The sequence below is a fragment of the Hypanus sabinus genome, chromosome 29, assembly GCF_030144855.1.
Source record: "Hypanus sabinus isolate sHypSab1 chromosome 29, sHypSab1.hap1, whole genome shotgun sequence".
Taxonomy (NCBI): domain Eukaryota; kingdom Metazoa; phylum Chordata; class Chondrichthyes; order Myliobatiformes; family Dasyatidae; genus Hypanus; species Hypanus sabinus.
This window is the reverse complement of record NC_082734.1, coordinates 33,951,201-33,975,102: the sequence shown is the minus strand read 5'-3', so window position 1 is coordinate 33,975,102 and position 23,902 is coordinate 33,951,201. Positions and strand designations below refer to the sequence as shown.

General features: G+C 42.0%; 1 protein-coding gene across 1 annotated transcript in view; it reads right to left on the bottom strand.

The window, feature by feature from the left end:
- LOC132382825 (paired box protein Pax-6-like) overlaps nucleotides 1–14,992 on the bottom strand; it is a 110,358-nt gene extending 95,366 nt beyond the window's left edge. The window contains exon 1 of the mRNA XM_059953277.1: nucleotides 14,959–14,992. The gene's annotated coding sequence lies outside the window, so the exon portion shown is untranslated. The remainder of the gene's footprint in view (nucleotides 1–14,958) is intronic.
- Between the last annotated feature and the right edge of the window lie 8,910 nt (nucleotides 14,993–23,902).

The window sequence follows — 23,902 nt, the reverse complement described above, 5'->3', positions numbered from 1 at the left end:
TTAACACTCGTTATTTACTGTATTGCTATTTATTTATTATCTGCACTTGCTCAGTTTGGTTACAGTTCCTGCTGTTTACAGTTACCATTTACTAAGAATGCCCGCAGAAAAAGAATCTTAGGGTTAATGTGGCGACAATGTATGTATCACGATAATAAACTTTATTTTGAACTTTGAATTTTGAATCCGTTTATTCTGAGGCTGTGCCCTTGGTCCCTAGGCTCCCCCGCTATAGGAAACACCTGCTCCACGACCACTCTATCTCGGCCTTTCAACATTCGACATCTGTGCAAAGCAGTCTGCAGCATTTCGAGGCTGATCACCACCAACGTTTCCTGCGGAGGGTGGAATACGCCAAGCCAACCAGCAACAGCCACATCACAAGAAAAGCAACTGTCAGTCATTATCGAGCTGTTAGAAGACCCTTGCTGCTCGACTGCCTGATGCTCCTCCTGTTCTGCCTGTGTTACCAAGGAAACGTTCCGCATGCTGTTCCTCCACAGGCGGATCAGGCCAGAGGACTAAGAAAACTGCAAAGAGCAGCTTCCCTGACCCACCATGACATTCCTAAATATGATAGACTAACAACTATAAATATAACTTTCACCAAGTAAAAAACTGTACATGTAACCGCTCAGTAGGAATGGATTGAAGTTTTGGGAAGGAATGAATAGAATCAAACATGAACCTTTCAGGCTCTAGGTCTTGTTTTATGAGTAAGTAGGGCAGCCAATTTATACACTGCAGTTTACTATGAATTTAAATCAATGTAAAACTGGGGTTCCTGGGTGTCAGCATCTCAGAGGATCTCCCCTGGGCAATCATATTGATGCAATCATGAAGGAAGCACGCCAGCAGCTACACTTCATTAGGAGTTTCAAGAGATTTGGTATGGCAGCAAATACTCCCACAAAATTCTACAGACATACTGTGGAGAGCATCCTGATTGGCTGCATCACCGTCTGGTATGGAGGTGGGAGGGGGCAACTGTACAGGATCGGAGTAAGCTGCATAAAGTTGTAAAATTAGTCAACTCCGTCATGGGTACCAGCCTTCGTAGTGTCCAACATCTCCTCAAGGAGTGGTGTCTCAGAAAGGAGGCATCTATCATTAAGGACCCCCACCACCCTTTTTCTCATTGCTACCGTCAGGAAGGAGGTAAAAAAGCCTGAAGGCCTACACTCAGCAATTCAGGAACACATATGCTCCTTCAGCCAGAAAAAGTGGGATCTCCCAGTGGCCACCCATTTTAATTCCATTTCCCATTCCCATTCTGCCATGTCAGTCTATGCCTCCTCTACAGTCGCGATAAGCAACACCTTATATTCTGTCTTGGTAGCCGCCAATCTGATGGCATAAACATCAACTTGTTGAACTTCTAGTAATCCACCTACCCCCCCACCCCCACCCCCACTTTCACCATTCCCCATTCCCATTTCTCTCTCTCTCACCTTACCTGCCCATCACCTCCCTCTGGCCCTCCTCCCCTCTTTTCTTTCTTCCATGGTCTTCTGTCCTCTCCTGTCAGATTCCCCCCTTCTCCAGCCCTGTATCTCTTTCACCAATCAACTTCCCAGTTCCTTACTTCATCTCTCCCCCTCCCGGTTTCACCTATCACCTTGTGTTTCTCTCTCCCTCCCCCCTCCCACCTTCACACTCTGACCACTCATCTTTTTCTCTCCTGTCCTGCTGAAGGATCTCGGCCCGAAACATCAACTGTTTACTCTTTTCCACAGATGCTGCCTGGCCTGCTCAGTTCCTCCGGCATTTTGTGTGTGTTACTCTGATTTCCAACATCTGAAGATTTTCTCATGTTTGTGACAGCTACTTCCCCCCTGACCATTTCTAAATGGACACGGAACCCATGACTGCTATCTCACTACTTATTTTAACTACTTAATATACATATATAGTTACTGTAATTCAGGTTATTCTATTTATCATGTACTGCATTGTACTGCTGCTGCAAAGTTAACAAATTTCACCACATACGCCAGTGATATTAAACTTGATTCTGATTCCATTTTTACTGGTGATGGTTGGGTTCCCTGGAGAAGTTTCTACCTCCATCCTACGTTAGCTAAGCAGTAATTAAATTCTACTACTTCCTCTTTTGTACCCTGCCATCACTGACCAAGAAATGATCTGCTCAACACTGGGGGAAGCCAAACACAGATAGGGCGACTGCTTCACGATAAACCTCCATTCAGCTCACAGGAATAACTCAGAGCTTACAGTTGTCTATATCACATTCAGTCTTGGCCACACTTGTTCTGACTTCAGCCTTTAGCTTCCTCCACTGTTCCATGAACTTCTATGAAATGTCAGGGAGGCCAACCTCATCTTGCAACTCAGCACATGACAGCATTTTAATCTCAACACAAAGCGGGGACTTTTCTACCCTGGAGTGTAGAGGCTGAGAGGTAATGTCGGAGAGCAGGGGTTCCCAACTTGGGGTGCACAGACCCCACAGTAGGGGTCCACGGCATAAAAAATGTTGGGAATCGCAGTCATGGGGGGGGGGTTAAATGATGAGTGACACAGATAAGGTGGATATCAGAATCAGAATCAAGTGGATTATCATTGATATACACTGTGCCTTGACATCTGGTGCTTTGTACCAGTAAGACTATAAGACAATGGCGATGGCAAGCCACTGCCGTAGAAACATTTGCCAAGAATAATCGTGGTCAAGTAGACCATGATCGCCCACGTCATACAGCTCAGCACATAATGATGATAACTAATCAAGAACCTTCAACATCCGCTTTAAATATATCCACTAACTTGGCCTCCACAGTTGAGTTGACACGCAGCCATTCCAGCCCCTCTCTGGGCACTCAATCACTCCTGTCCTCCACCTGTCCTTGGGCTTCAACTTGCAACCTTCTCACGCAGAGGACAAGGAGCAAAGCAGAACTGAGTTTATAACATGTTTTGTGCTATCGGTGCTTGGCGTTCTGTGTACGTTGAGTAGAAATGTCATGCATGAGTTGCAATGTCTCCATGGTCATATTTCTGAGAATTTTCTCTATCACTAAAAGCCTCTGAAACCTCTTTCAACACAGACCTCCTGCATCTTTCTGATTTCTATCTCCCCACCACTGGAAACCATGCCTATAGTGGACTAGATACCAGACTTCAATGATTGTCCCTAAACCTCATTACCTCTCTATTCTCCTTTACAATGCTCTTTAAAATATGTTCTTTTATTCGTTAAAATGCCCCACATATTGCCCCCACTCACAACTTTAGAGTCTGATCAAACAGAACATAGAACAGACCATTCAGTCCATGATGTTGTGCCAACCTTTTAACCTACTCTAAGATCAATCTAACCCTTCCCACCTAAATAGCCCTCCTATTTTTTAATCATCCATGTGCCTATCTAAGAGTTACTTAAGTACCCCAAATGTATCTGCCCCTACCATCACTCCTGGCAAGGTGTTCCATGCACCCATCACTCTCTGCCTGAAGATCTCACCTCTGACGTCCCACCCAGACTTTCCTCTGATCACCTTAAAATTATCGTCCGTTCGTGATGTGCCGTTTCATATAACGTAGTCTTTCTACCACCCTAATTGTTCTTGGCAAATATTTCAACAGAAGTGGTTTGCCATTGCCTTCTTCTGGGTAGTGTCTTTACAAGACGGGTGATCCCAGCCATTATCAATACCCTTCAGAGACTGTCCGCCTGGCGTCAGTGGTCACATAACCAGGACCTGAGATATACACCAGCTGCTCGTACGACCATCCACCACCTGCTCCCATGGCTTCACATGACCCCAATCTAGGGTGGGGGAGGGGTGCCAAGACCCTCTCTAACATACTGTGAATATAGACATCTTGTAAAATAATTCTACATTTTATCTGGCATGTTCGTTTGTGTGTTGAGAGGGGAGAGGGCGATGAGTTGTTTTCAATGTAATGGAAATTCCCCCTCCCCCTTCCAAATGAACAATATGTGGATTTTATATTTTTTTTAGTATTAATTTTAATCTATCTGGAATTCAAAAGCTACAAAAGGATAGTTATGGGTTTTATAACCTGCCAGGCTAGTGGAGGGAAGGACTACTGCTTTACACCTCCTTTCGTAGAAACAAATCCTCACCCCGTCACCCAGTTAAAATAATGCCCTCTTGCATTGCCTACTTTCACCCTGTCAAGAAGACTCCAGCTGCCCACTCTATCTGTGCCTTTTATCATCTTATATACCTCTACCAAATCACCTGCTCCGAACCTCCTAATAAATCTCCTCGCATTCCTACATGTTGTCCAGGCTGCCTTTTAAAAAGGACGTTAGAATCAGTTGGAACAAACTGACAGCTTAATGATCACTCTTGCTGTCCAGTCACAGTTCCGAGACACGTGAAGGACTCTGACTCACAGAGCTACGGAGCCAGTGCTGAGTTATCCAGGAGCTCTTTCTTTAACAAGCATCTTATTCTTCTGTGGAGCCATGAATTGAAATTCTTCAACTGTGAAAGTGATATTTTAACTATCATTTTAGCGATTATTAATCCTGACCTCTTGAATCCCAATGTAGTGACCTACATACTGCAAAAACAAATCTCGTAGTCATGTAATGGTTTTCACATTATTCTAGTACAAAATTGGAGGATCAGAAATCTATCCAGCAAGTCTATTCTACACATCTGTAGTTGAATTTCTACAAACTGCAAACACAAGTGCTTTAGCCATTATATTTGTACTTAATTAGAGAGAGTTGTATCTGAGAATAATGGAAATACTGTTATTTGTTTAACTTGCATACCTGAGGTACATTAGGACATTCTCAGAGTTAAGTTCAAAGTAAATTTATTATCAAAGTATGTATACATCACCATATACAACCCTGAGATTCATTTTCTTGCAGATGCACTCAGTAAATCCAATAACCATAATAGAATCAATGAAAGACTGCACCAACAGGGCAGACAACGAGTGTGCAAAAGACAACAAACTGTGCAAATACAAAAAGTATAGACAGATAAATAAATAAATATCATATCATATCATACTACCCTGGGTTGCACATCAACTAACAAAGACAGCTGGGGCATAATATCCATAGTTGAATCCGACCAACGCATGGCCCCAGTATAATGACTCTGAGCCTACGTCAACTGCAGCCACGTCATTTCTTAGAAGATAAAAGAGTATTTTAGATTATGATCTTTGCACTATGCTGTTGTTTATGTGTTTAACAGTTGTTGTTGTGCTTATTACTGTAAACTGATTACTAAGTGAGCTTGCTGCAAACATGCACCACATTTACTGACATTTTTAATCTCTCCCTCTCCCAGTGTAGAGTGCCCTCCTGCTTCAAATTATCCACCAATGTCCCAGTACCAAAGAAAGACCAAGGTAACATGCCTGAACGACTGGCGTCCTGTCACACTCACCTCAATAACAAGCAAATGCTTTGAGAGGCTGGTCAAGGATTACATCTGCAGCTTGCAACCACCCAGACTGGAACCCCTACAATTCACCTACCAACACAATCAATCCACAGATGATGCAATAGCCACAGCTCTACACACCATCCACACACATTCGGAGAAGAAGGATGCTTTCGTGAGAATGCTGTTCTTGGACTACAGTTCAGCATTCAACACCATAGTTCCATCCAGGCTCGACAAGAAGCTCAGAGACCTCGGCCTTCTCCCTGCCTTGTGCAGCTGGATCCTGGACTTACTGTCAGATCACCAGCAGGTTGTAAGAGTGGGCTCTCTCACCTCCACCCCTCTGACTCACAATACAGGAGCCCCTCAGGGCTGTGTACTAAGTCCCCTCCTTTATTCCCTATTCACCACCCACAGCTCTAATCTGCTAATTAAATTTGTCGACAACACTACATTGATTGGCCTTATCTCAAACAATAACGAGGTGGCCAACAGGGAAGAAGTCATCTCTCTGACACAGTGGCATCAGGAAAACAACCTCTCCCTCAATGCGGCAAAAACAAAGGAGCTGGTTGTGGATTACTGGAGGAATGAAGACAGGCTAACCCCTATTGACATCAATGGATCTGGGGTTGAGAGTGTGAACAGCTTTAAATTCCTCGGGATCCACATCAGCGAGGACCTCACGTGGTCTGTACACCAGCTGTGTGGTGAAAAAGACACAACAGTGTCTCTTTCACCTCAGATGGTTGAGGAAGTTTGGTATGGGCCCCCAAATCCTAAGAAATTTCTACACAATTGAGAGCATCCTGACTGGCTGCATCACTGCCTGCTATGGGAACTGTACCTCCCTTAATCGCAGGACTCTGCAGAGAGTGGTGCAGACAGCCCAGAGCATCTGTAGTTGTGAACTTCCCATGATTCCGGACATTTACAAGGACAGGGGTGTGAAAAGGGCCCGTAGGATCATTGGGGACCCAAGTCACCCCAACCACAATCTATTCCAGCTGCTACCATCCAGGAAGTAGTACTGCAGCATAAAAGCCGGGACCAACAGGCTCCGAGACAGATTCTTCCACCAGGCCATCAGACAGATGAACTCATGTTGACTTGAGCATACTCTATATTACATGGATTGTTCTATTTATTATAAATTACTATGATTGCACATTGCACGTTTAGATGGAGATGCAACATAAAGATTTTTACTCCTCATGCATGTGAAGGATGTAAGAAATAAAGTCAATTCAATTCAACATTATAATAAACTAATCTAATAATAGGAAGTTAGTTTAGGGGAACTAAAAAAACACTAAAGCCACAGAAAAGCTGTAAATGCCAGAAATCTGAAATTGAAACCGAGTACTCTGGAAATGCTCAGCAAGTCAGACAGCATCTGTGGAGAAAAAACTAACAAAAGTGTCAAAGAGCCAAATGTACTTTGATTCTCTCTCCACAGATGCTGCTTTACTTGATGAAAACAAGGGCAAAATATTCTATTTGCTACATCTGAATATAAAATATTGTATTTACTACATCTGAATATAAAATACTGTATTTATTAGATCTGAACATAAAAAAAGCATGATGTATTTATATAACATATACCATGTTTGTTTCAGGATATTTCAAAGAACTTTTTGGCCTGATGCCTGCGGCTCTGAGAGTCCAGAGACATCCTGCTCTGAGATCGGATGTCTGTCTGTCTGTGTGTATGTGTTAGATTGGGAAAGTGGCTTGCTTTGCGGTTGCTGTTTTGCTTGTTGTTATAATAGCTGTTTACGTTGTTCTGCCGAGCATCGTGGGCCTGCTATGTTGGCACCAGAATGTGTGGTGACGCTTGTGGGCTGCCCCCAACCCCCAGCACGTCCATGTATCTGTCGGCTGCTGACTTGAACGACACACTTCACTAAATGTTTCGATGCACGTGTGATAAATAAATGAATCTGAACCACTTTGTGGCCAAGTAAATACTTTTAAAATCCAGTCACTACTGTTGGGAATGCAGCAAAAAATAATCAAGCGCTCTGCAAGGACCCACAAGTACCGACGTGGTAATGTTTAGACAACATTGTTGTGTTTTAAGGTGCCAAGAGAACTCTCCCGTTCATCTTTAAGATAGGTGACATAGGGATTGAAACCTCAAAGGAGTTAAGGGGAATGGACAGAGTTCAGGGAAGTGGTGTTGGAACCAACACTGGATCACCTATGATCTTACTGTATTGCAGAGCAGGCATAAGGGGCCAATTTCAGCTTCAATGTCTTGTGTTTGTGTCATGGAATCTTCTCACCCACAGAAGAAGGCGGACCTGGCCTCTTCCAAAAGAGGGCTTTTCCAACAACAGCAACACACCTTTAATTTTGTGCTGCACGGATGACCAAGGTGAGAGAATGGTAAGAGGAGTTGATCAAGTGGGGAGCCAGAGCCTTGATGAACTATCACTAAAGATTCATTTTCTGCATTCCCATTTGGACTTCTTCCCTGCAAGTCTTGGCGCTGTCAGTGACGAGCATGGTGGGAGGTTTCATGGACACAGTATCATGACAACTGGAATCCATCAATGCTGGCTGATTATTGTTGGATACTTAATGAGACGCCTCAGGCACTGAGTACAAATGAAAATCTCCAACAAAACATTTTTAGCTCAGTTGAAATATTGCAAAGCATCAGCACCATTATGTAATTAAATGCATTATATTCAATAAAGGTTAATTTATTGTTTCTCCAAGTTCCTACGTGATACAAGTAGTCTGAAATTATATTTGTGTTCAGCTTCAAGTGATCTATCATGAACAAAGTAAAATCCTGAGGAAGCAACAACTTTGAAGAAATTTGTAATAAAATTACTTTAATGTGACCTTGACTTGTATTTTCCTGGTTCTTAATATGATCCTTATTTATTGTTATTATAATAATCAATATTATCACTTTATGATAATCAATAAACACTCCACAATGATAACTACATAACATAAACACAAGAGATTCTGCAAATGTTGAAAGTCCAGAGTAACACACACAAAATGCTGGAGGGACAGCAGGTCAGGCAGCATCTGTGGAAATGAACTAACAGTCGACATTTCCTGCCAAGGCCCTTGGGGACTGGAAAAGAACGGGGAAAACACCAGACTAAAAGGGTAGGGAGGGGGGAAGAAAAATAGTTAGAATTAATAGGTGAAGTCAGGCAGGGGTAAAGGTAAAGGGATAGAGATGAGGCAATCCAGTAGGAGAGTAGAGTGGACTATAGGAAAAAGGGAATGATGAGGGGCAACAGGGGGTGGTGGTAGGCAGGTGAAAATGTTTATAAAATATGCTGTTATGAAAAAACAGAATGCAGAAACATTATTATCTTGAATACATCTCCATGTGCCTTTGAGAAAAACACTACATTTCCTTGCCTGCACTGCACTTCCTCCATAACTAACAGCAAACACTATATAAACAGCTACTTGCCTTCAACCATTCAGTTCTTGAACCAAACCATAATCACTGCAGTTTACCAACACTATGACCAAGTTAATCACTTTGTACTAAAATGGAATTGTTTCTTGTTCTTGTAAAAAAAGAACAGTGTATAAATTATGATTAATTTATGGTTATCTTGTGACTGATGTTTATATTGACGCTATTTTCCTTGTTCTAGCTCAATGTACTTCTGGTGTGAAGTGATCTGCGGGGATGGCGTGTTCAACGCTTTTCACTCTATCTCAATACATGTGACAATAATAAACTATTGCCACACAAAATGCTGAAGGAACGCAGCAGGTCAAGGAGCATCCTGGGTCTCGACCAGAAACATCAACTGTTTATTCACTTTGAAAGCTTCTGCCTGATCTGTGGAGTTTCTCCAGCATTCTGTGTGTGTTGCTCTGGAATTCCAGCGTCTGCAGAATTCCTAATCTTTATCTATTATCACAGAACCCTTCACAACTGCAATATTTCCCTCGGCACTCTGCATCTCTCTGTTTTTTAAGAGATACAGAATGGAATGGGCTTTTTTGACCCAACCAGCCATACCGACCAGCAACCCACCTATTTTAAAACTAGCTGGATCACAGGGCAACTTACCTACTAACTGGTACATCTTTGGATTGTGGGAGGAAACCCACACAGTCACAAAGAGAACGTACAAACTCCTTATAGATGCATTATTGAACTCCAGAACACCCCGAGCTGTGACAGTGTCATGTTAACCACTACTTCACGGTAGCGTGCCTAATGGGGCATTTTAAAATGCAGTCATTGCTCTGATGTAGACCTACAGGAGGCAATCTGGACATAGCAAGATTCCAGACAGCTGCCAGATTAATGCTCAGGAATGGTAAACATTACATGGTTTCAAACTGTAGTGTGGCTACACGGACAGATCGCGTATAGTGATACTGAGAGATAAATCCTTCATACCCGCTCTCTTCTTGCGCTACTTATTTAATTTTTTTATATCTATTTCTTATTGTAATTTAAAGGTTGTTTATACTATTGCATATTGCAATGTACTGCTGCCACAAATTTCACGACACACGCCAGTGACATTAAACCTGATTCTGATTCTTGAAAGAGAAGAAATGGTCTCGGTTTGACCTCCTAGTCATTTGATATGCTCGCAACAACACAGCACTCCCTCAGTACTGGAATTTCAGCTTTCATTCCATTTTTTAACTTTGTGGGCCCAGATTTTCATCAGGGTTCTCATGCAGCTATGCTGAAGGATCGTGGAGTTTTCTCACAGCGGTGTAAACTGACACAATGTGGCACCAAGCGAGAGGAAGCATTAGCTAATCCCATTGACATTGAATGGACATTCTCACAATATTATAGTGACAGAGTCTAGAACCAGAGGATACAGCCTCAGAATAGAAGGGCATCTATTTAGAACCAAGAGGAGGAATTTCTTTAGCCAGAAGGTGGTAAATCTGAGGAATTCATTGCCACAGACAGCCAAGTCAGAGGTTGATAGGTTCTTAATTAAGGGCATCAAAGATAATGAGGAAAAGGCATGAGAAAGGAGTTGAGAGGGATAATAAATCTGCCATTACTGAATGCCAGAACAGACCCAATGGGCTAACTGGCCTAATTCTGCTCCTAACCATGTCTTCTGCATATTCTTCCAAAGCTTTGGTGTAGATCACAACAACAGTGGTCCCAGCACTGATTCTGGCAGAACACCCCCAGTCACAGACTTCCAACCAGAAAACTCCCTTCCACCACTACTGTCTTTGATGGCTTATCAACTACTAGCAACAAACACCAAACTTGCCGAAATGGCCACTTCTTGTACAGCAATAATTAACCAGTATTACCAACTCCCAGGATAAGTTATGGGAAGCGAGCCATGGAGTGAAATGTAATACACTTGCCCCCTGTGAAGTGCCATGGCCCCCGTCTCATGGGAATGTCTCCACTCCACCAATGCAACATACACGCAGTGGCCACTTTACTAGTTACCACCTGTGCCTAATAAAGTGGCCATTCAGTGTACGTCTATGTTTTCTGCTGCTGGAGCCCATCCACTTCAACATTTGACATGCTGTGTATTCGGAGATGCTTTTCTGCACACCACTGTTGTAACGTGTGGTTATTTGAGTTACTTTGGTCATCCTGTCGGCTTGAACCCGTCTGGCCGTTCTCCTCTGACTTCTCTCTAACGAGCTGTTTTTGCCCACAGAACTGCCGCTCACTGGAAGTTTTGTTCTTGGTTTTTCGCACCGTTCTCTGTAAACTCTAGAGACTGCTGTGTGTGAAAACCCCAGGAGATCTTCAGGTCTGAGATACTCAAACCACCCAGTCTGGTACCAACAATCATTCCACGGTCAAAGTCACTTATATCACATCTCTTCCCCATTTCTAATGCTGGGCTGAACAACTGAACCTCTTGACCACATCTGCATGCTTCTATACATTGAGTTGTTGCCATGTGATTGGCTGACTAGACATTCAGGGGTGCGTGTGTACCTAATAAAGTGGCCACTGAGCCTATATTTTCTGTTTTCCAGAGGTATCCCTTCTATGGAGTAAGATTACACACTATTGGAAATACCTGGATATTGCATGTAACTATCTGCTCAGTTCTAGAAAATAAAGGCATTTGCTGGTGCACAGATGACCTCCTGGAATGAATAAGGAAGATATCAGTTAGGAAAATCAATGGTTCTTCACAAAAGTAACTTGAATCCAACAGAATTATATCAAGATCATTCAGTCCATCTGCACTGTGCTGGGTTTGGCTTCAGGCCTTCTCTGCGTGTGTCGGTGATGCTGTACAATTTGGAAGTTTATTTTTGTGTGAGGTGGTGTTGGGGTTTGATGTCCTCACAGTTCAGCAATTTGTTTTTGTTTTTCTGCATGGGGAGTGGGGTTGCTGCTCTTGCTGCCTTTGCAATTTGTAAGTTTTTTTTGCGCAGGGGGGGGATTGATATCTTTCTGTGAAAGACTTCCATAGTTTTCTTTGCTTCATGGCTATCTGGAGAGGACGAGTCTCAGAGTTGTATACTGCATACATATTTCTTAATAAATGAGCCTTTGAGGTATGGGTAGGTGAGATCAAAAGTGAGAACAGAAAAGGCAAATAGATGGTCTTGCAAGTGGCTTGACGTTGGTACCAAAATCCCATTTAATGACCCTGCAATGTTGTGCAATGTGCTGTTTTACAGTAGCTGTACATTGCAATACTTAATAAAAAAAAACTAAATTACAAGAAGAAATGTATTGTAAGTTTTAAATTAAATAAGTTGTGCAAAAGAGGGCAAAAAAAGATATTGAGCTAGTGGTTGGTTCATTGTCCATTCAGAAATCTGATGACAGAGGGGAAGAAGCTGTCCTTAAAACATTGAATGTATGTGTCAACGATGGGAGCGAAGAGAAGAGGACATGTCTTGGGGGATGGGGATCCTTTCTGAGACATTGCCTTTTGAAGATTTCCTCCATGATGGGCAGACGAGTGCCCACGATGGAGCTAGCTGAGTTGGCAACTTTCTGCAGCTTTTTCCAACCCTGTGCAGTGGTCCCTCCATTCCAGGCAGCGATGCAACCAATTAGAATGCTCTCCATGGCACATCTGCCGAAATCTTGTGTGAGGCCTTTGGTGACAGCTCCTCAAACTCCTGGTGAGTGAGTCAAATAAGCTGCCTCCAAAGTACGATAAATAGAAAGGCTTTCTATGATCAATACCCAGAAGGCATCGATTGAAGGTGATTGACTAAGCAAGTAGTGGAAGAACAGGGAGAATTTGTTAAAGCACAATGAGACACTGTCATCTCTAAAAGCAGATACAGCCCAAACTTGCAAAGGGGAATTGAATAAATGCCTGCTGGAGGAACTCAGTGGGTCAGGCAGCATCATAATTCCTCCAGAGTCCTGAATCTTAATCCAGGTTCCAGTATCAACAACCTCTTATGTTTCTGAAGTACAAGACCTTTATAACTAAGGATCCCATATAACTAATGCAATACGTCTTTAACCGTGCACTTAAAGACTCTTGCAATAAAAGCCATTATTGTAACGCATAGGAGTAGAATTAGGCCATTCAGCCCATCGAGTCTGCTCTGCCATTCCATCGTGAATGATTTATTATCCCTCTCAATCCTATTCTCTTGCCTTCTTCTGTTACTTGTTTTCCTAAATGCTTTCTGCAACTGCATGTTAATTTTGTTAAGGAGACCAGGTCCCTTTGAACACCTACACACCTTTCAAACTCTCAACATTGAAAACTATTCCAACCTTTCTAATTTTTCTACCAACAAAAGAAACGTTACATTCCATCTGCAAAACTGATTGTTAGAACCGCAACAATCTCTGCTACTCTTACCTGAAATATACATCTATTGTGTAATGTACAGCCCAGTGCAAAAGTCTTAAGCACAAGTAAAAAAAATCTGTAAAGCGAACATGCTTTCAAAAATAATGGAATTAAAAGCTTCTAAATATCAAAAATTACTACAAAGAGCAGTAAACAGTAAAAAAAATTAAATCAATCAGTATTTGGTGTGACCACCCTTTGCCTTTAAAACTGCATTAATTCTCTTAATTGCACTGGAGAGCAATTTTATAAGGAAATCAACTGGTCGGTTGTTTTAAACATCTGAGGGAACTTGCTACGGTTCTTCTGCAGACATTGACGGTCTCCTTGTTTCTGTCTCTCCAGCTAATTCCAAACAGCCTCAGATCTGGGCTCTGTGGAGGCCACACCATCGGAAACCATTTTAAAAATCTAGGATACCCAAGACTTTTGCACAGTTCTGTATGTTATGTATATAATGTATGAAATGATCATTATATGTTTCTCTGTTAGGAGCTGCTAGTTAATTAGAAATAAGACTCATAAAAAGCAAACATACATTAAATTTTCTGAAATGTCAGAATCAGGTTTAATATCACTGGCATATGTCGTGAAATTTGTTGTTTTGCAGCAGCAGTACATTGCAATTCATAGAAAAAAAACTATAAATTACATTAAGAAATATATATATTTATTAGTCACAATATAAATTAACTAAACGAGCGCAAAACAATGCTGAGGGACTATCCATCGGTTCATTGTCCGGTCAGAGGGGAAGAAGCTGCTCCTAAAACATTGAGCGTGTACCTGGCTCCTGCACCTCCTCCTTGACAGCAGCAATGAGAAGAGGCCACGTCCTGGGAGATGGGAATCCTTAATGATGGATGCCGCCTTTTTGGGGCATCGCTTTTTAAAGATGTATTTTAAAAGCGTTGCTTTAAGATGTTTCACAAAGACAAGCGTTACGGAGAATATTTGCAAGTTCCTCCAGATCACCGCCACACCTGTCCAAAATTGTTACCTCGATCTTTCTAGAACTTCGATTCTAATATTAATTTGCGGTAAAATTAGTTTCATCTACAGAACAAAAACAACGATGTTTCTCAAAACAGATTTTAATCCACGTTAAGTTTTTAAAGCAATCGTTGCCACGATAAACTGAATGACGAACAACAAAACTGCAGCGTCCAAGGACGCTCGCCCAATATTACAGGCGATATTTTACTACATTCGTTTTCGGAATGCGTGGGACAGGGAGTTAGCGACTTCAGAACGAATAATTAATATTTCGGATTAAAGAGCTCAAAACACGCCTGACATCAAACAAAAGACACACAATTATCCTTAACTTTTTATACTTTAGCAACAATATAAATCATTTTTGTTAGCGTAGAGTTATTTTATCAGCAGCGAAACATTTACCAAACCATTTCATTCAGTCACAAAGAAATGTCTTAGGTACACAAACTAACTCAAACCCCTTGAATTGTTTAAAAACAGAGGGAGTAACTCTAACAACGCCACAGCCTTTAAATACAAGTCCCCTATGAGTGTTTACATAATGTGTTTACAAGGTGGGAAAAGTCTGCTACCCACAAATTCTAGTTTCCAGCAACTTGACTAAAAATTTGCGAGCAATAAAAAGATTTGTGTTACTTCTGATTTTTGCGGCGAAGCTTAATTTCCTGAGTAAACCGTGCATATCTGCGCCACGTCCCCCTATTTAAAGAAAACGTCCTTAAGCCTCAAAAAATAAAAATGTAAAAATATAGTCATACTCAGCCTAAAGCTGGATGGGTAACTCCTGTGCTGATGGTCCGGGAGTAACTGACTCTAGATGTGAAATCCGTGTGAATAAATAAGTTCTGGGAAATGCAAACAAGAGGAGATGAATCTTTATGACATTTTGGTAGCATTAACGTCAACTTTGAACTTAATTCCCTAGAATGGGCTGAAGGAGTCTAGAGGTATCATGTACGCGCGGCTGCCCGGAAAGATCACTCGAAACGTTCGTGGCAGCCTTGTCACTTCGTGTCAACGCTTTGTGTGTGTTTTTTTAAAGTTGGCTGTTTGCGACAAAGCACTGGCATGATCGGAGGGGTCAGCCTGTCCATGTGAGTTCGTCAAACGGTGGAGGGAGAGGCAGGAAGGGAGGGGGGAGGGAGGTTGAACACCGCTCCCGGAACCATTCCCAGGGCAGTCGGGAGAAGGGAGGGTGCAATAGGCGAAGAAGCAACGCAGGGGGGTGAGTTGTTGAGAGAAATCCAACAGAAAAATCACAACACAGAAGCATTCCCTTCGGCCCAACATCTTCATGCTGACTATCAATTACCCACGTACCAGCAAGTTGTCGGTAGCTTTCTCTGCCTTGGCCATTCAAATAATCCTCTGAATATTTAGCCTCTGTATCCACCATAGAGCCAGAGAGCTCTAGGGACAGAAACAGGCCTTTAGGCCCAACTGGGCCCTGCCGAACAATGTGCTAATCCCTACCTGAGTGAGAAAAAAATCTTCCTCAGATCCCCCACTGACCTCTTCCCCTTTACAGGAGGGTTAGAGAGGATCTGGGGTTTAAATACTCCAATGGGAGACAGAGAAATGTTCATCTAGTAACAGATGCTGAATAAGACAAACATTAGTAAATGTGTAAGAGGAAGTAGAAGTAAGGTCATATTTATTTAGAGAGCTGACAAGGTCCAACCCACCTCTATCCCCAGCCTAATCAATGGACTATTTACAATGACTAATTAACCTTCCAACCAGTAGTCTCTGGACTGTGGGAGCAACTGGAGCTCCTGGAAGAAAACACACTGTCAAGAGGAGAACGTACAAACTTCTTTTGAACGCGCTTGAATTGAACTCCTGCACCCTGAACTGAAATTGCATCATGCTAACCATTGGTGCCCCAACAGAGCCAGGAATCAAAACCCTGAACTGACCGTTCATCATGCTAACTGTTGGTGCCCCAACAGAGCCAGGAATCAAAACCCCCAACTGACCGTTCATCATGCTAACCGTTGGTGCCCCTTACACAGCCAGACATCAGACCCCCAACTGACCATTCATCATGCTAACTGTTGGTGCCCCTTACACAGCCAGGCATCAAAACCCCCAACTGACCGTTCATCATGCTAACCGTTGGTGCCCCTTACACAGCCAGACATCAGACCCCCAACTGACCATTCATCATGCTAACTGTTGGTGCCCCTTACACAGCCAGGCATCAAAACCCCCAGCTGACCGTTCATCATGCTAACCGTTGGTGCCCCTTACACAGCCAGGCATCAAAACCCCCAACTGACCGTTCATCATGCTAACCGTTGATGCCCCTTACACAGCCAGGCATCAAAACCCCCAACTGACCGTTCATCATGCTAACCATTGGTGCCCCAACAGAGCCAGGAATCAAAACCTTGGCATCATAGAAGTTAATGGAATAGAAGCAAAGTATTCGACCCAAAGTGTCCATGCTAGCCAAAAGTTTAACTGTATCAATTAATCCCAATTCTCAGCTCCCACACCGGTTTGAGCAGGTCAAGTGCCCAGTCTGGCACACTTTAAAAGTAGTGGATACAGCCCAGTTCATCACAGGTAAAACCCTCCACACCCTTCAGCACAGGAAAGAACTGCAGAAGCTTTAGGTCCCACACCACAAGTTGCAGGAACAATTATTACCCCTAAACCTTCAGGCTCCTCAACCAACATGGACATCTTCACTCAACACAACACTGAACTGCTGATTGAACACAACCTCTGGACTCACTTGCAAGGACTCTACAACTCATGTTCTCAGTATTATTCATTATTAATATTTCTATTTATTTTTTCTCAGCTCATGCTGGTAGTGTCTCAGGTATGGGCATAGTCATTTGTCAATTGCTTGGAACTTTCAGACTTCTTGTGGTGTTTTGCATTGTGGCTTTCCAAAGACTTACATAGGTATTGCTGTGTAGCTCTAGTTGTTTAATGCTATTGTGTAGTGCCTTTGGGTCGATACCGGTTGTAGATATTACGATTGGGAAATGTCCATGGCCATGTTCCAAAGTCTTTCATTTCTACTTTTAATTCAGCATATTTCTGGTGTTTTTCAAATTGATTTCTGTAAGTGTTTGGAATGGCGGTATCTATTAAATAAGCTGTTCTTGCTTGTTTATCCTGTATTACTATATCCGGACATTTATTATGTCTGTAATAACTGATCAGTCATAATATAATTTGTGGTATTCTGACTCAAAAACTGGATCAGGCTTGTAGGGCGTGATTTCATTTATGAGTGTATTTTAAAGCAGGATTTTGATGAATGTTGTTTGCACTTGATTGTGCTTGTGTAAGTAATCAGACTGTGTTAAATTGCTACACGATCCAGTAACGTGTTGGATTGTTTCTGGTTTTTCTCGGCATTTTCTACATTCATCATCTTGAACTTGTTGGTCTTTTATTCTGTATTTTTGATCATTTATTGTGTTCTGTTATTAATAGTTTATGTTTGTATTTGCAGATTGTCTTCTTTTGCACATTGTTTGCTTGTCAGTCTTTCTGTGCATTTATTCTATTGTATTTCTTTGTTCCACTGTGAATACCCATAAGAAACTGAATCTCAGGGTAGCATTTGGTGACATACATGTAGAACATAGAACATAGAAATCTACAGCACACTGCAGGCCCTTTGGCCTACAATGTTGTGCCGACCATGTAACCTACTCTAGACGCTGCCTAGAATTACCCTACCATATAGCCTTCTATTTTTCTAAGGTCTTTGTACCTAAAAGTCTCTTAAAAGCCTCTATTGAACCCATCTCCACCGCTGTCACAGGCAGTGTATTCCACACACCCACCACTCTGTGTGAAAAACTTACCTCTGACATCCTCTCTGTACCTACTTCCAAGCACCTTAAAACTATGCCCCCTCATGTTAGCCATTTTGGCCCTGGGAAAAACCCTTTGGCTATCCACACGATCAATGCCTCTCATCATCTTATACACCTCTATCAGGTCACCTCTCGTCCTCCGTCACTCCAAGGAGAAAAGGGAAAGTTCACTCAACCTGTTCTCATAAGGCACACTCTCCAATCCAGGCCATGTCCTTGTAAATCTCCTCTGACTCTCTCTATAGTATCCACATCCTGCTTGTAGTGAGGTGACCAGAACTGAACACAGTACTCCAACTGGGTCGTATATAGCTGTAACATTACTTCACAGCTCTTGAACTCGATCCCATGGTTGATGAATGCCAACACACCATATGCCTTCTTAACAACACTGTAAACCTGCGCAGCAGCTTTGAGTGTCCTGTTGACACAGACCCCAAGATCTCTCAGATCCTCCACACTGTCAAGAGTCTTACCATTTGTACTATTTTCTGTCTTCAAATTGGATCTACCAAAATGAACCACTTTGATAATAAATATACTTTGAAATGTGGTCAGGGTTCTGCTTCCACTGTCACTTTTTGAATAAAAAATTATTTTCAACATTCTTTGAACCTTGTGTCATGTTTCATCCCGAGCAGCTGTGTAACAGAGGACTTTCTGATCTATGCACTGTTCTCAGGGACACACACACAAACAGACAAACATCAGGTGCTGTTGGCAGATCATCAACTTGATGAAAGACATTCTTGATCTGCCAACAGCACCTGATGTTTCTCTCTCTTGTTGGTCTACCAGCACATCGAGATGTCCACGGAGGAGTGCCGCCAACTGGCACATTCCAGGCTGTAGGGACGCACTGAAGCTTGATGCAGCCACCAAAAGGCTTGGTGGGGAAGGACCACGGTATAGGGTTCTTCTACTACTGGACACAGTAGCTGGTTGAAGAAGCCCCTCCACTATTTAAATAGTGTACCACCCCAGGGGGCAGTGGTATTAATGAATAAAGTTTATTTTGATTAAAAAAAATTTTTAACTTTCTTCAATTCTACTCTGCTGACCTCTTTACTAAGGGAAATAATTTTTCTTGTCCTTTCTGCCTAGGGGTCTCAAAACAGAATTCACTTCAATTCAATCTGTGTCAGAAATCCTTGGTTTAACAAGACCATCATCTTCAGAAACATGAGAACAACTGCAGATGCTGGAAATCCAAAGCAACACACAGAGACCGTCAACGAGATGACCATCTTGTCATAGCTGACATCTTCATCTGCGAAGGCAGTGCGTGAGTTAGTTAGAAAGAAAAATGAAGAAAAAGAACTTAGAAAAAAGGAATGGAGAGCAGAGGAGATTAAAAAAAACAAAAAAATGAGATAAAGAGAAAAGGAAGTAGAAAGAGAGAACAGTTTGAAATGAAGGACCCTCTTCGGGTACATTTTCAGACAAATAGCTATATAATTTTTATACAGTTGACACATACAGTTTCTTTTCAGACAACACATGCTAGATTCTTTCTGACAATCTCCCCATTTTCTCTGCATCCCTCCCTCTCTGGCACAGACATCTCAATGCCTGCTCTCGGCCAGAGGCAGTGGCACGCGCCCATGCATGTCTGCTAAAGGGTTTTCGGCTGCGTGCAGCCAAGAAGGATCAAAAATTAAAACAACGTAACTCCGGGCTGAGTCCTGCAGGCACAGATTATTTTAATCAGCTCAAGCACAATGTGACAAAAGACCACACAATCTTTATAGTGATGACAGTGATTCCAGTTGGATTTCATGCTTTACAGATGCAAAGTAATTGTATTAGTGAAAAAAGCTTCTTCTGATTTTCCAAAAGATAAATCGTACAATTCCCTCAAATGAAAATTGTGTATATTGTATACTGAAGCAGCAGAGTGTCAGAATTATTTTCAGGACCAAGACAGTACTTTGCTTCAAAGGTAATTAAACAATAATCTATAATCTAATCTTAATAATAATCTAATAATCACTCTTTTTATGGAATATGCATTTCTTTAGCACCTTTCAAGACCTCAGGACTACCCCCAAGCTTTTCGTCCAATGAAGCAGTTTTAGAATCCAGTCACTGCAGTGGAGAACATGGCTGCCAATTTGTACACAGCAAGCTCCCATGAACAGCAATATGATCATGACCATAACTAAAACAGAAAATCCTGGTAAAGATTCTGGGCCTGTACTCGCTGGAGAATTGGGGGGGGTGGTTGGAATCTCACTGAAATATTGAAGATAGAGTGGCCATAGAGATGATTTTGCCAATAGTGGGGGAATTTAGGACCAGACGGCACAGCCACAGAATAGAAGGATGTCCCTTTAGAACAGAGATGCAAAGGAACTTCTTTAGCCAGAGGTAGGTGAATCTGTAGAATTCATTGCCACAGACAGCTGTGGAGGCCAAGTCATTGGGCATATTTAAAGCAGCAGAGTGTCAGAGTAGTTGGGGCATCAAAGGTTACAGGCAGAAGGCAGGAGAATTCAGTTGAGAGGATAATAAATCAGATAGACGATGAGGCAGGCTCGATGTGCCAAATGTCTTCTGGTCATAGTAGTCAGCAGATCAGGCCTCATCAGCTTGAAGAGAAACAGAGCTAACACAGTTAACGTTGCAGGTTGAAGACCCTTTATCATGATTCTGCTCTGGCAAAAGGACTGTTTTCTCTTCCCATACAGGCTGCCTGACCTGCTGAGTATTTCCAGAATTTTCTGTTTTTATTTCAGATTTCCAGTAACAGCACTGTTTTTTTTCAAATATTTTCTCTTAATGTGATTACCAGTCCAGTATGAACTGTATTTTTCTTTTATATCTGTCAGTGATGTTGGTCGAGGGACAGCTATAGGCTAGAAACAACAGAGACTCCATGTTACTTTTCAAAGTAATATATGGGACCTTTCACTTTGGCCCAGGAGAGCAGAAAGGGTTTAAGTTTAATGACACGTCTGAAAGGAGGCAAAAATTATCAGTATAAGAAGAAGTATCAGCCTGGCTTATGTGCACAAAGACATTATTCAGTCCCAATGAGTCCACAAGAAAAAGAAACCAGGTTAAAATTAAGGAGACAAAAGAGACAGCAGATGTTGGAATCGACAGCAACACACAAGATGCTGAAGGAACTCGGGGATCAGGCAGCATCTAAGGAGGGAAATGAAGAGTTGGGTTGATCCTGATAAAGGGTCAAATGTCCATTTTCCTCCATAGATGCTATTTGACTTCTGACTGTTTTTTAAGTGTTGAAAATTTATGGAAGTGGAAGCTATCGAGAACAATATTCTCTGAAAACAGGAATGCCATGTGCCAGTTGACCTGACCAAAACTGAGAAAAAACCGTTGTGTCAATCTGAGGCGAGGATGCACAAGTGAGAGCAAAGAAAAGGCACACCTCCCATGCCCAGTTAACATCCATAGAAATCGACTCTCAGTGGCCACTTTATTAGGTACACCTGCTTGTTAATGCAAATGTCAAATCAGCCAATCATGTGGCAGCAACTCAATACAGAAAAGCATGCAGACATGGTCAAGAGATTCAGTTGTTGTTCAGACCAAACATCAGAAAAGGAAAGCAATGTGATCTAAATAACTTTGACCGTGGAATAATTGTTGGTGCCAGACAGGGGTGTCTGAGTATCTCAGAAACTGCTGATCTCTTGGGATTTTCACACATAATAGTTTCTCGAATTTACAGAGAATGGTGTGAAAAACAACAAAAAACAATAATCATTATTCCGTGGGTAAAAATGCCTTGTGAATGAGAGAGGACAGAGGAAAATGACCAGATAGGTTCAAGCTGACAGGAAAACAACAGTACCTCAAATCACCACACATTACAACAGTGGCGTGCAGAGGAGTATCTTTGAACACACAAACCATTGAAAGTTTGTGGGCTACAGCAGCAGAAGACCACACCAGGTTCCACTCATTTGGCCACTTTATTAGGTACATTCCTATACCTAATAAGATAGCCATTGAGTGTATTTCAAAGAAACATTAATAGAATAGATTATTTTCTTTCTATTCATGGGGCACGCTGTAAACTAGGTTCCATGCTTTCTGCATTCACAGTTCAAAAACAAGACCATTGGTTTTAGAGCACTTTGGAAAGCCCTGCAAGACTCAAGATTAATTCAAGTTCCCTCTTACTTTCCTTAATGAATATTGATATTCACACCTCAAACATGACTAATCTCTGTGCTTCTCCCTTTCTTCTGCTTTGACAATTTATAGTCATGGAAGTCATAGAACACTACCACACAGAAATGAGCCCTTTGGCCCATCTAGTCCGTCTGAACTATTATTCTGCCTTGTACCATCAACTTGCACCCAGACCATACTCTCTCATCCATGTGCCTATCCAAACTTAACTTAATGTTGAAATCCAACCCCATCCACTATTTCACCATCCTCTGTGTGAATAAGTTCAAAGGTTTACTGGTTCATTTTAATATCAGAGAATGTATACAGTATACAACCTGAAATTCTTACTTTTCACAGACATCCACAAAACAAGAAACCCCATAGAATGAATGATAGAGATAACAGAGTCCCGAAGCCATCTCTCCCCCCCCCCACCTTCATACAAGCAGCAGCAGGAGCATCAAACCACCCCCACCCTCTCACTTGCACCAGCAGAAGCACTGATACCCCAAATCCCCCCCACCATGCTAGCAACAGCAAAAGACCCCCAAAGAGACTTTGATGCAGTGTCCATCAAAAATACAGTCCCCCTCATGTTCTCTTTAAATATTCACCTTCCACCCTTAATCCAAGACCTTTCATTGTAGTCTCATCGAATTCCATTGGAAGAAGCTTCTTTGCATTTACCTTATCTATACCTCCCATAATTCTGTAAATCTCCACCAAATCTCCCTCATTTTCCTATGCTCCAGGGAATAAAGTCCAAACCTAATTTACTTTCACCCATCATCCAAATTATGCTCTGCTGAACCTATTAATGGAATTAATCCATATCTGTGCTTTCTGTAAAGCATTGATTTTCCTTCCAAGGGATTCTTGTCTATCCATAGTACTTGGAATCTTGCTGTCGGTGCACAATGAGGAAGAGCTTCCCCTTATTGGATATAGTGGAAGAAGATAGCAAAATGGGAGAAGAAAGAGAAAAAGGCACATTGATTTACCAGAAAGATTTGTGAAAATATTTGCAACCGAAGGCCTACAAAAATATTTGAAAAATAGGAAATATGTGACTTGGAATATTAAAAATAAAGTTGTTAAAACAAACATACTTATCTTCCTGGAAACTCAGCAAGTTAGAAAACATCTATGTAGGGAAATAGACAGTTGGCATTTTGGGTCAAGAACCTTCCTTTGGCTGAAAGAGCCCAAGTGAAGTTCTGTCTTTTAGTCCGGATGAAGAATCTTGACCTGAAACATCAGCTGGCCATTTCCCTCCATAGATGCTGCCTGACCTGATGGGTTCTCCCAGCATTTTGTGTGTTGTTGCAGATTCACAGAATCTATAGTCTCTTATGCTCCTTTTCTCATGGCTTTGACATCCAGCTGGGATATTAGGTCTAATTGCTGCAAAATTTCAGATATTCTAATGTAAAGGGTAGACGGGGCTCCTGGCTATAGCCCATCTCTGAGCAGTGGTTCTGTGCATGGGGAGGCATGGAAATCAAATAGCTCAAAAATCATATGTGCAAGAGCTAATCACTAACAAGAGAAAATCTACAGATGCTGGAAATCCAAGAAACATACACAAAATGGGTTTTGGCCCAAGCATAGACAATATTTTTCTCCTAGATGCTGCCTGGCCTGCTGAGTTCCTCCAGCATTTTGTGTGTGTTGTGCAAGAGCTAATCCAGCTTGTGTTCAGGGC